The sequence below is a fragment of the Octopus bimaculoides genome, chromosome 8 (genome assembly GCF_046866305.1).
Source record: "Octopus bimaculoides isolate indiv1 chromosome 8, ASM4686630v1, whole genome shotgun sequence".
NCBI classification, from domain to species: domain Eukaryota; kingdom Metazoa; phylum Mollusca; class Cephalopoda; order Octopoda; family Octopodidae; genus Octopus; species Octopus bimaculoides.
In genome coordinates this window covers 13,756,075-13,771,074 of record NC_142935.1, presented here as the reverse complement: position 1 = coordinate 13,771,074, position 15,000 = coordinate 13,756,075, and the positions used below count along the sequence as shown (strand labels likewise).

At 36.9% G+C, this 15,000-nt stretch overlaps 1 protein-coding gene and 1 long non-coding RNA gene across 2 annotated transcripts in view; one reads left to right on the top strand and one right to left on the bottom strand.

Annotated features, from left to right (window-relative positions):
- The window catches only part of LOC106874952 (pyrethroid hydrolase Ces2e), a 156,262-nt gene extending 155,187 nt beyond the window's left edge, over positions 1-1,075 (bottom strand). The window contains exon 1 of the mRNA XM_089356080.1: positions 1-1,075. This exon is cut by the window's left edge and continues 2,534 nt beyond it. The gene's annotated coding sequence lies outside the window, so the exon portion shown is untranslated.
- A 5,229-nt stretch (positions 1,076-6,304) lies between these two features.
- LOC149134317 (uncharacterized) lies at positions 6,305-11,934 on the top strand. Its single transcript, XR_016242753.1, has 2 exons — positions 6,305-6,391; positions 11,572-11,934. It is a non-coding gene; the product is annotated as an uncharacterized LOC149134317 (long non-coding RNA).
- The last annotated feature ends 3,066 nt before the right edge of the window (positions 11,935-15,000 follow it).

The window sequence follows — 15,000 nt, the reverse complement described above, 5'->3', positions numbered from 1 at the left end:
TCTGCGGCCCTTGTGGCCAATAAATTATGAATTAATTAATCGCTGTGATTGTCGGCGATTTTAAAAATTTCACCTTGCAATTTCTTTCCCCTTGTTAATCTTACAAATGTCATTGTTGTTGTCGTTTCGTAGTAGCAGTAGTAATAGTAGTAGTAGTAGTAGTAGTAGTAGTAGTAGTAGTAGTAGTAGTAGTAGTAGAAGTTGTAGTAGTATCGATGGTGGTGGTGGTGGTGGTGGTGGGTTTAACTGTTCCTACAGCATTTCAAACTTTACTGATCTTGCATGTGTGTGTGTGTGTCTGTGTGTGTGTGTGTGTGTGTGTGTGTGTGTGTGTGTATGTGTGTGTGTGTATTTGCTTTGAGCAGGGGTGGGGTCCATGGCCGTTTTCGAAGGTTGCCGCTGTCACAACTGCGGCAACGATAAAACTATCATTGCTTCCCTCTTCAGGAGGTGCGTGTGAGTGTGTGTGTATGTATATATGTATGTATGTATGTATATATGTGTGTACATGTGTGTGTGTGTGTGTGTGAGCGAGTGAGAGATAGCTTATATTGTAATGTAAGTTATTGTGTGCGTGTGTGCACGTTGTATGTCTCATGCGTGAAGTTATTGTTGGGTCTCGTGTGTTTGCGACGTAGTGTGAGTATTTTGTGTATGTGAATATATATATGTGTATATGTATGTGTGTGTGTGTGTGTGTGTGTGTGTGTGTTCAGTAAGTTCTTTTATATATGTGTATATGCATTATACTATACGGGGGTGTGTGTGTCGAGGGGTAGGGAAATTGTGTGAATTTGTTTTGTAGTGTATTGTGCGTGTGCGAGGTGTGTGTTTCGTGTGTGAAGTGACTGATGTCACTTGTGTGTGTGTGTGTGTGCGTGTGTGCACATGTATTATACTATACGTGTGTGTGTGTGTGTGTGTGTGTGTGTGTGTGTGTGTGTGTGTGAATGTGTGTGTGTACGTGTATACAAATGTATATATATATATGTTCTTCGGGGTCTTTCCTCACCCCTCCCCCGTTCCGCTAACGTTGACATCGTACCAGCAATGCCAGGGACTCCCGACCAATCCGATATCAGCTACGACGATTAACCAATCACCATTAGAACCTCCACCACCACCACCACCACCACCACCACCACCACCGCCACTACTACTACTACTACTACCCCGTCACCGGTGCCTTTTCAAGTTACGTACGGAGTTGTACCCCGCCTTCTTTCGTCACGACGACGGCAACTACCGCCGCCGCCACACCACCACCACCACCACCACCACCACTAGCATCACTATCATCACCATCTCCATCCTCCTCAACAAACACCCTCTTCCCCCTCCCCGCCTCATACTTCCACCGGGACCACCAGTGCCATTACAACCCCCCACCATAACCCCCATCTTCACGATCCAACTTGCCCACCCGTCCACCCCGATCACTTGTACAACCACCAGTAAAAACCACTACCACTACCACAGCCACAACTACAACCGCAACCTCTGTTTATTCCCGTCCTCAGCACCACCGCTGCTACCCCTACCATCACAGATATATACATAACCCTATGAGCTTACCTCACCGCACCGCAACCACCACCACACCACCACCACCACCACCACCACCACCAGTACTACTACTACCGTTGCCGCTACTACTACTACTACTACTACAGCCACAACCAACGCTCCGACCACTAACCACAACTTCCATCACATCGAGGATGAACGGGATCACCACAAACATACCACCGAAACCACTAAAACCGCTACACCACCACCACCGTCACTATCATCACCATCGCCACCATCAACATCAACACATCACCACCACGACCACCACCACTAGTACCACCACTAACGCCACCATCACCACCACACCACCACCAGCAACACATCACTATCACTAAGGAAAACCCACCGCCATCTCCACCACCACCACCACCATCATCACCAACACCACCCACCAGCAACGCACACCAGTACCACCGCCGCCGCTGCCAGTAGCAGCACCTACCATCACCACCACCACCGCCCTCACCCCGCCCTCACCACCGCCACCACCATTACCGCCGTCAGTACCACTTTTTTCTCCTTCCGTCCCGACAACGCCTCGTCACAGCCGCCAGTTGCGGAAACTCGCGCTGCGCCGCTTCAAGCTTCCTCCTTAACCTCCTACAAAAGCAGTCAGTACAAAGAAGAAACAGCGAACTCGAGGCAGAAGAAACACACACACACACACACACACACACACACACACACACACACACACACACACACACACACACACACACAGAGTAAGACAGATAGATGGGTCGACAGATATATAGATAAGTTGAAGGCGAGGTCGTTGAAGGGGTGCATACATTTGTAGATAAATCAGGTGATAGGTAAATGGATGGATGGATGTATAGGAAAATAGATAGACAGATATAGTTAAGTTGGTAGGTAGATATATATACGAGTAGGGAAATAAATAGATTGGTAGATAGATAGGTAGGTCGGTAGTTGGGTAGATAGATAGGTAGATAGATAAATAGATAGATAGATAGATAGATAGATAGACAAAGAGATAGATAGATGGATGGAGAGATAGATAGGTGGGGAGATAGAAAGATGGGTAGATAAATAGAGAGATAGTTAGATAGATGGGTCGATAGATGGATGAGTAGATAGAGAGATAAATAAATAGATAGATAGACAGACAGACAAATAGAAAGATGGATAGATAGATAGATATGTAGTTTAATAGGCAGAATGCTGAATGAATAGATAGATTGATGGATAGAGAGATAGCTAGATAGCTAGATAGATAGATGGTAGATGGGTAGATAGGTAGATAAGTAGATAGAATGTTGGATGAATAGATATATAAACAGACTGATGGACAAATAGAGAAATATATAGATAGATAGATATAGTTAAGAAGGGAGGTAGATAGATATGTATATAGATGGATGAATTGACAGATTGATAGATAAATAGATGAGAATATAAGAGTATGTGAGGGAAAGAGAAAAACAGATGAAGAAGCGAAGGGAGGTATTCAATTTTTATGAAATGGGTGTCGATCGCCAACTTCTCTTCATAAAACACAAATGATATATGAGCATACGCATGTATACATACATATATGTACATACCTACACACATATATATATATATAATATAAATAATATATAAATATATGCATATATACATACATATATGTACATACACACGCACACACATCGAAACGCCTGTGTTAGAATGGGGGCAGCTGATGAAGGAAAATGTTCTCTATGTGGCCTGTGTGTTTTCTGTGCTCTGATTATTATTATTTTTCTGTCTACGTTTTGTTTGCAATGTCCTGTACCCAGATATGCTCCTATATATACAGGTAGACGTAGGTATGCACATACCTGTACGTATATATGCATATACTCATTTATTATTTGTTTTATATATAAATATATATATACATGCATACATGGGTACAGGACATAAAAAAAACGTGGACAGAATGAGAAACGAGATCATAAAATAACAAAAACATAGAAAACGAACTTTTTTTCGGACAACGAAAAAAACAACAACAGAGAAACGAGACGTGCAACATAAAGAACATTCCCTTCATCAGTTGTCCCCTGATTTATCTAATCCTATATATATATAGGCGCAGGAGTGGCTGTGTGGTAAGCAATTGGAACAAAATTGTAAACTGTGACGAAGAACACAAAGATCCACAATATATATCTATTATCTTTTACTTGTTTTAGTCATTGGATTGCGGCCATGCTTGAACACTACCTTGAACGTTTTAAGATTGGTACTCATTCTTTTAGCTAAGTTACGGGGACGTTAACAAACCAACTCCGCTGTCGAGCGATCTGGGAGACAAACACGAAGACACACATACACACATAGACACACATACATAAAAAACACACACACATACACGCACAAACACCCACATACATATATATGTATACATGACAGGCTACTTTCAGTTTCCGTCTACCAAATCCACTCTCAAGACTGATTGGCGCGGAGCTATAGTAGAAAGCACTCGCGTGTGGCGCCACATAGTGGTGCTGAATCCAGAACCATATGGTTGGGAAGAAAACTTCTTCGACGTAACCTCGCCTGCCAAACACGCGTGTTTGTGTGTATAAAGAAAAGGGTAAAGACCCGTTCGGTCATGAATGACCATGGAATTACACCTAGTAAGTTACCCTCCGAGGCACAAGTCCAGGGCAAGGTTGTTTATAGAAGACCAGCAGTCACCCATGCATATGAGCCTCCCCTTTCCACACCACCGATGTTATCCAATGGAAAAGCAAAGGGGCCGATACAGCTTGGCACCAGTGACGTCGCAACTCATTTCTACAGCTGAGTGAAGTGGAAAAACTGGAGCAACATGCTCAAGAACACAACAAACAGCTCGGTCCGGAAATCGAACTTACTACTTTATAATTGTGAGCTCGACGCTCTAACTACTCAGCCATTATATATATATATATATATGTATATATATATATATATATATATATATATATATATATATATATATATATATATATATATATATATATATATATATATATATATATATATATATATATATATATATATATATATATATATATATATATATATATATATATATATATATATATATATATATATACATATATATATATATACATATATATATATATATATATATATATATATATATATATATATATAAAGGATCAAAGGTCCTTCCCAAGCTATATGTTCATAGGTTCAGTTTCTCGGGTTTTGTAGAGTATATGTCACGTACACACACACACACACACACACACACACACACACACACACACACACACACACACACACACACACATCACTCTGCAGTCCTTTCAGTTAACCATTTTTATCTAATGTTTGTCATCTCAACTTTTCGACAGTTCTCCGTTCGAATTTCCTGTCCCCAGCTTCGCCTGTCCAACGAACCCCCGACATCTGTCTTCAATCACCTTATCAGTTTAACCTTCCCAGCAGTCTGTCGATATAACGCCGACACACCAGCCCCCCCCCCCCAACACACACACACACACACACACACACACACACACACACACACACACACACACACACACTCACACACACACTACTACAAAAGAATAGTTGAGTCTCTCAGACTACCGCTTAAGTCTCTAATCCATCAAGTCTCATACTATTTCATGAGCAAAGCTAAGATGTTCGCTTCGCAGTCATGGGATTCTAGGTTCGATCCTACATTGTGACATCTTGGGCAAGTTATCTTTTTTAGTATAAGCATCGAATAACCCCAAGACATGGGACTGAAATTGTAATATAGTGACTGCAGGGAAAATCGTATGATAGCGAGTACCGGTAATTCACACGGCTACATCTGTTACACTGAAACTAGTTCGGAATTTCGTTAAGGGTGCATGTCACTGTGTCATACCCGCTAACTATATATATATATATATATATATATATATATATATATATATATATATATATATATATATATATATATATATATATATATATATGTATATATATAATTCTTTTATATAAGGGCATTAACTATATAGTAATGCCTCACGCTTAGAGGGACTAAATAAGTCAAAAACTACCAAAAAATAAGCAACATTTAACTTAACGGCCGTTAAGTTAAATGTTTTTAAGAGATTAATTTTGAAAGCTGCATTTCCTCGCTTTCGGTAAATATGTTGCTTATTTTTTTGGTAGTTTTTGACTTATTTAGTCCCTCTAAGCGTGAGGCATTACTATATAGTTAATGGCCTTATATAAATTATATATATTTATGGGAAAAAAACAATGAGTTTTTTTCCTTATGGGTTTTTTTTTCACGCTGACTACTTGATAAATTCTTATAAAGATTTTATCCTCTATTATATTATGTATATATATATACATATACATATACACATATATATGTATATATATATGTATATATATATATATATATATATATATATATATATATATATATATATATATATATAAATATATATATACGCAGCGCCACCCAAATAGCTTAGGAGTGAAATTTATGATTTCTCAGTTTTCTGATAAAACTTTTCCCAGCTGGTTTACACTCTATAGCAACATCGTTCTTATGTTTTCATTATTCTGTGTAACGTCCTTTTTTTTTTTTTTCAGATTCTTCAGTTCCTGGGTATATATATATATATATATATATATATATATATATATATATATATATATGTATATATATATATATATATGACGGGCTTCTTTCAGTTTCCGTCTACCAAATCCACTCAGAGGGTTTTGGTCGGCCCGAGGCAATAGTAGACGACACTTACGCAACCTGCCACGCAGTGGGACTGAACCCGGTACCATATGGTTGGTAAGCAAGCTTCTTAGCACACAGCCACGCTTACGATATATATATATATATATATATATATATATATATATATATATATATATATATATATATATATATATATATATATATATATATATATATATATATATATATATATATATATATATATATATATATATATATATATATATATATATATATATATATATATATATATATATATATATATATATATATATATATATATATATATATATATATATATATATATATATATATATATATATATATATATATATATATATATATATATTTTTTTTTTTTTAATTTAATTTTTTTTTTTAAGTTTCAGCTTAGAGCTGCGGCCATGCTGATGCACCACCGTGTTGCTACACTGTTATTACAGGGAGCCTCTTACAATATGTGACACTTGGTGAAGAATGGAGTTTGATTTAGCAACCCTCATTTGCACCTCCTGCCGCGAGGTAGGTTCATCTGGGACTCTCGATAGGAAGAAGTCCAACTTTGATTTAAAAACTCCTACATCTACTTCGTGCAGATTCCTCAGGCTCTTTGTGAGAATATTAAAAAGCTGTGGGCCCCTGAATCCCAAGCTGTTGCAGTAACTGGTCCTGAAGCGCGATGGCATTGCTGGGATCTTTGGCACTATGCAGTGTCGTCCCGTTCTAGCATTGGTGTAGCCTTCAATGCCAAAATTTGGCACAATTCCTTCCAGGATCTTCCAGATGTATATTACTGCATACCTCTCCCGCCTTCTCTCCAGGGAGTAGAGTCTTAGCTGTTTCAGCCTTTCCCAGTAGCTGAGCAGTTGCAAAGAGACAATCTTCTTTGTGAATCTCCTCTGGATTGCTTCAAGGTCTGCTGTTAATTTCAGACTGGTGGGTGACCACAGCTGTGAGCAGTAATCCAGGCGGCTGAGGACGAATGTCCTCCAGAGTATCATCATGGTTTCCTTATCTCTGGTTCTGAATGTTCTCAGGATCCATCCAGCCAATCGTCTGCACTTTGTTGCCATTCTGGTAATGTGCACTTGGAAAGAGGTATCATCACTCATGTCGATACCCAGGTCTTTCACTGATTTAGGCTCTGGGATTGAAATTCCCTGTGGACCAGTGTACTCTGTAAGTTTAATATTCAGTTTTGGACGTTGGTAGCGCAGGGCTTGGAATTTTTCAGCATTAAACTGCATATTATTGTCCTCAGCCCATCCGTAAACTGATTCCAATTCCTGCTGCAGGTTTGCAGCATCACTGGAGTTCTGTATTTTCTGCGAGACTTTTGTATCGTCTGCGTAGCTTGCAAGAGTGGCTATCCGGGCACTTGAAGGCATATCTGAGAGAGCGACTATAAAAAGCAATAAAATATATATATATATATATATATATATATATATATATATATATGTGCATTTATATAGATGTGTGTGTGTGTGTGTGTGTGTGTGTGTGTGCGTGCGTCTGTGTATGCGTTCCAAGATTTTTGCTCAAAAGCTATTTACTTTTTGCAGATATGTGCCAAATAAATAATAAGCATACATCTAAAGGCCATATTGTTACTGAAAACAATCTGGTGTATGTCATAACATTGGTATTATCTTATAAAATACATTGTGAAGCCAAAGAAGCAAAACAAAAAAACAACAAGAAACATTTTGCCAATTTATAAGAAAATGTGGTTAAGTAAACACAATGGAATATACATTAGAATGTGAATTATTATAGGATGAAATGGAAGTGGATCAAAATACAAATTAGAAGCTCAATGCGTGGCACCTTGTGAAGGGATTTACTAGACGGAAACTGAAAGAAGCCTGTCGTATATATATATATATATATATATATATATATATATATATATATATATATAAGATAAAACTTACTTGGAAAAGGATGCGTGGCGTTCGATCAGGTATATATATATATATATATATATATATATATATATATATATATATATATATATATATACATATATATATATGTATGTATTAGGTATCTATGTGTGTCTTTGTGTCTGTGTTTGTCTCCCCACTCCTTCACTGGTTGGCAACCAGCGTTGGTGTGTTTACGTCCCCGTAACTTAGCGGTTCAGCAAAAGAGACCGATGGTATAAGTAACAGGTTTAAAAATAAGTACTGGCGTCGATTTATTCAAAAAAAAAATTCTAGGTGGTACTCCAGCATGACCGCAGTCGTGTGCCTCTTTGTGCCTGTTTGTCCCCCATCGCCACTTGAGAACGAGAACTGGTTTGTTTACGTGCCTGTAACTTAGCGGTTAGGCAAAAGCACCCCAATAGAATAAGTACTTGTCTTCAAAAAAAGAAAAAAAGAAAAGATATAAAACATAGGTATTGAGGTTTATGCGTTCGACTAAAACCCTACAAGGTGGTGCCCCAGCATGGCCACAGTCCACTGGCCACAGTCCACACACACACACGAAGAGGTGCTAAAAGTTTCCTGGTTTTAAGGGTATCACGAAAGTCCTGGTTGGAAGCCCAAGATTCCGAGTTCTTTTACAGGGCTTAGAAAAACTGAAGGAGCACTGCAATAAATGTTTGAATCTGAGAAGGGAATATGATGAATAAAATCATAATTTTCTGATCCTCCGGTATTTTCTTTTACCGTGTATATATATATATATATATATATATATATATATATATATATATATATATATATATATATATATATATATATATATATATATATATATAATCATAAATATACAGGGATTAGCAGTAGCCTGCTTCTCCAACATACTGAGAATTCAGAAATAGCAGTCAAAGAACTACTGATTCCAAACTACAAATTTTCCTCTAATGGATAGCGATATCTATGGCACACACAGAACAAAAAACAGAAGAGAAGAGTAAAAACAAACCTGCCTTTAGTTAATTGGGTACGATGTTTCACGGTTAAGGGTATGAATTCCCCCATTCCGATCTTCAGCAACAATATTCTAATAAATTTGCCTATGTCTAAATAACTCACGTTAATTTTGATCATGCGACATCAAGACCACGTGAGGCAGACACTAAGAAATTTATCGGCCAGTGAGTTTAAAACCTCTCACCCCCAATGAATTTAATTCAGTGTGTGTCATAAATAGTCTCGCATAGAAAAAAGTCCCGTACGACTTGTTGCGGTTTAGCCATCCACCTTAGAGGTATTACTAAAAAAATATATATATATATATATATATATATATATATATATATATATATATATATATATATATATATATATATAGGGGGGAGAATGTACGAAAAAACAACAACAGACGAGGACAGGTGGTGTAAACAACAAAAGGATGTATTAGTATGACGCTCGGGAATACGGAAAGTCTTTAACGTTTCGAGCTACGCTCTTCAACAGAAAAAAATACGGAGAAAACAAGGAGAAAAACACGGAGAAAAAAATTGAATAGTGTTCGGTCAACGGTCAATCATAGCTATGGCTGACCGGAAGTTAGAAATTTTACACAGGCGAGCTAAGAAAAGGGGGAGATAACAAAAGGGGGAGAAAGAACGGTGATCAAAGAACGAGGAGCTGTGTGTGTGAGAGATAGATGCTGGTGATCTTGACGTATGCATGTGTGATATTTATATAAGGGCATTACTATAGAATAATGCCACACACTAGACTTCCCGAACGAACACATTTTAGTACTGAATGCGAGGAAAGCAACCATCAGAAGAAACCAACTTTCTTTTAAATAACTCAACTATGTATCGACCGATTTCGCGATTACTAGAATACGCAACTGGTACTTAATTTATCAAACCTGAAAGGATGAAAGGTAAAGTCGACCTCGGCGGAATTTGAACTCAGAACGTAAAGACAGACGAAATACCGCTCAGCATTTCGCCCGGCGTGCTAACGTTTCTGCCAGCTCGCCGCCTTAATTATAAAATATCGTATCCATTTCAAATGTTGACACGAGGCCAGCAATTTCGGTGAGGGGGCAAGTCGATTACATCGGCCTCATTGCTCAACTGGTACTTATTTTATCGATACCGAAAGGATGAAAGGCAAAGTCGATCTCGGCACGATTTGAACTCAGAACGTAAAGACAGACAAAATACCGCGCTAAGCATTTCGCCCGGCGTGCTAACGATTCTGCCAGCTCGCCGCCTTAATTATAAAATGTAATATTGACGAATGTGTACCAATTTACTGGACAGGCAATGCTTGGAGTGTTATCGACACAAAAGTACGTTTCATCGATCGGATTTCCAGCCGGATTACTTAAAGTCAAGTAATCCGGCTAGAAAAACGGTTTATCATTGGCTGCTGATACACAAAGTTCTCATTAGATGAACCGGGTCAGAAAGTAGGAAAGTGTATAAAATGAACGGGTAGCGTGGCACCCGCAGTCTCATATTCCCTTCCCTTTTCCCGTATTCGTTTTACGCACCTCGTTCTCGGCGCATTCTTAATGAGAACCGGGTATTGATTCAGTAAGGAAGTACGCAATACACTCCTTTGCTACACGTACAGATACACGTATATACAAACACGTATATTATCGTACACATACATAGACACGCACAAGCCCACTGGTTATGTACGCGCGCGCGTATATATATATATATATATATACATATATATATATATATATATATATATATATATATATATATATATATATATATAAATATATATATATATATATATATATATATATATATATATATATATATATATATATAAATATATATATATATATATATATATATATATATATATATATATATATATATATAAGCACGTATTCACATACAAATACGTATGTACGTTATGCTTTATATATATATATATATATATATATATATATATATATATATATATATATATATAAATAAAGTGCTAATACATGCATACATACAGACAGATAGATCTACAGAAGAGACATATATATATATACACGCATACACATTTATGTTTATAAATAAAACGAAACTTGATAATAAAGTCTGTATGACTATGAGAAAAATATGTGAAGATAAGGTGGAATACGAACCCATGTCTCGTAATAGATATCTCAACCTCTCCTGATCTCAAAGTCTTTCTATCTTACCGTACACACACACACACACACACACACACACACACACACGCTCACATACAGTACTGTTATTGACCTTACATCTATCCTTCTGCGTCTGTGTTTTTACAGGTATGTGATCGCTGATTGCAATGTATTTAACACAAACCAATAGCAGAAGGCCTGTTGTAAGGTGAACAACCCTAAATAAAAAGATTTATACTTGAAGTATTGGTTTAAAATTTTGGCTCAAGGCCAGCAGGTTCGGGGAAGACGGAAGAAGGAGAGGGTAAGTTGATTACATCGACTCCAGTGCATAACCGGTACTTATTTTATCGACCCCCAAAAGGATGAAAGGCAAAGTGGACCTCGGCGGAATTTGAACTCAAAACGTAAAGACGGATGAAATGCCGTTAAACATTTTGGCCGAAGCGGCAACGATTCTGTCAGTATGCCGCCTTATCTGTGTTTGTAACATAAAATGTGTGTTTATTATTGAATTGTAAATTTATTTCAGTTCTTAATGGAGTTCAAATCTGTCGCTACCGAAGTGACAAGATGGATTTTGAGTTAACACTGTTCCCGGGATTTGAAAAATATGTAGTTGAGTTAGTGTGTGCATATACATGTTGGTGTATGCACTTGTACGTATGGTCCGTGTGAACATGTCACTTTAGTAGTTAAGGGTTTGGACCCGCGTATACGCGTTTGTGTGTTTGTGTGTGCTTTATTACTTTTAGCATACGTATTTCTGTAGATGCACATAACCAGCAATATGCATATATTCATTTAACGGATCTCGGAATGACTTTAAAATTTCCTCTGGAACCCTATTGGATTTGGAGGATGTGCATCAGTTTTTTTTCGTAGCTTTTCTAAGTTTTGGGGCAAATCCCAGATTACATAGCCTAATACACCAATGATGAAAGGTGAAAATGAAAATTTATAGCCAAAGTACAGAACCTATAAGCCTGATTTTTTTAAATTTTGAGTTTTATTTAAGCATTTCTTGAAAGAGTTCAAATCGGTCGCTAATAAAGCGACAGGATCTTTAGAGTTAAGACAGTTCCCGATGTTTGTAAATATGTGGATGAGTTGGTGTGCTGGTTGAACTGTCGATGCATAGACACAAGTGTGTGCATCTATTCATTTAAAGAATCTTAGATGGAAATTTTTGGGGATGTCTTACATATCTTTACTGTGCCACTAATGGACTGAATTTGGAGAATCCGCGTCAAGTTTTTTTTTTGCTCTTTTTCCGTGAAGCCGAGTATTTCTAGTTTTATTGTGCAAATTTGTAGGTACATAACCTTATGCACCCATGATGATAGGAACAAATGAAGATTCAATCGTGTATGTATGATTTTTCTTTGTATGGACGTATGTGTGTGTGTGTGTGTATGTATGTATATATGTATGTATGTATGCATGTTTCTATGTATGTGTATGGATGTATGTGTGTACGTATGTGTATGTATTGTATGTATGTATGTATGTATGTATGTATGTGTGTGTATGTATGTACATACGTACTTACGTACGTATGTGCATGTATATATGTGTATGCATGCATATATGTGTATGCATGCATATATGTGTATGTATGTGCATGTATGTACGTATGTATGTGTGTGTATGTATGTACGTACGTACATACGTACGTATGTGCATGTATATATGTGTGTGTATATATGTGTATGTATGTGTATGTATGTATGTGTATGTATGTATGTTTGTATGTATGTACGTATGTATGTATGTATGCATGTATGTATGTTCTGGCGATATTTCTAAAGTCTTTCCCGTATAGAGAACCGGTTTCTCGTCCAGAAATATGACTCTTTCGTTGGAATTTTGACAACTTCAATTTGGATTGTTGTGTGTATATACGTGTGCGTGTGTGCGTGCGCACGCGTGGGTGTGCGCGCACGCATGTGTTTGGATGTATCTGTGTATGCGTACGTAGGTATATTTGTGTATGTATGATTACACGCTTCCATATGTGAAAGTAAGAATGTCATTGAATGTGTGGATCCTGAAACTGTGTGTTTTGATACACACACAGACACGTACACACACATATACACCACATACACACACACATGTATATATATGTACACCTCATACATATGTCTACATGTGTCTACATGCACTTATTACATGTAAAACTACTGGAATGTTTTACATATTTTTACAGTGGTATTAACATCTCGTAGCAATAATTTCTTAATTAGCCGTATCCTTTCTGGTTTTTGAAGTCTAACTTCCCAAGATTGGAGCCGAGTCACTTACACTCCCAAGTATTCCAGTAATAATAATAGATATAAATGTAAAGCTATATACAAAGTGAAGTAACAGCAGAATTTTCATAAGTTCGGCAGAAATGTTTACTTTTCCGTAATCGTTATGCTAACATCAGATACGCGAATGATTTTTACTATCGTACAGAATTTCTTTCTTCAATCCCAGATTGTTATGTCTGGTCTATTTTGCTTGTATTTTAACAAATTAACCAAAACCTCCATGTATATCACACTAACAGGTGACTCCAAAGGAATACATAAATGCTCCAAATCATTCAACTGGATTTTATAATTGTCCATGCGAAGTTATAAGCCGGTAAACCCGAACATGTATCAATGAAATAACTGCTACATATTACGCTGTGACTCATGTAGTAAAGAAATAAGAATGAACAGCTGAAAACAGTACTGCAAGCGTTTCAACGGCGTGGTTATTTATTTAATATTGCGGAATTCATTATGCAGTATTACATAATTTCTTATTATTATATAACAGCGTCATCTCCTCAGGCGATATACAACTTTTCATCGGCGAAATCTGGTCAATCTAAGTAACAATATTCTTTCATATTATGAGTGGTTCAACTTTCAACATCACTGTAACTTGTTATTAAATTTTTATTCTCGGGATTATCTTTTCAACGAATTGTATTGCAAAATGGTTTGGCTACTACAGCATGCGTCATATCGAGATATCCATACGCACGTACATGGAGCCTTGTCTCTTTGTTGGAAACCGGCTCCCTCTTCAGTGGAAGATTTATAATAATTAAAAAATAGAAGAGACATACATACATTGCATATATACACATATAAACACTCACAAACACACACCCGTACATATAGTTTTATATAAAATCGTGATTTTACTTGTGCCTACGTCCTGATTTATGAATTAAATTGGCCATAAGCATGAAACCCGAGGATTATCTAGCGGCTCAAGGCATGTTATAAAAAGCTACCTAGACTCGCGTCTCCAATGCATGAAATTATTAGTGGCTCGTATTTTTATACTGTGTACATTAAATAATATTTGTTTATAAAACTATATGTATAGGTGTACATATATTATGTCATACTGTAAGTATATATATATATATATGTGTGTGTGTGTGTATGTGTGTACGCATGTTATTATGTATATATGTATATCAGGAACAGAGTTAAACATGGTGAGGCACTAAACAACAAGATTGAGTAGAAAAAAGCCCTATTTGGCAATTGCTAACCGAGGATAAGATTGTGTAAACAACTCAAC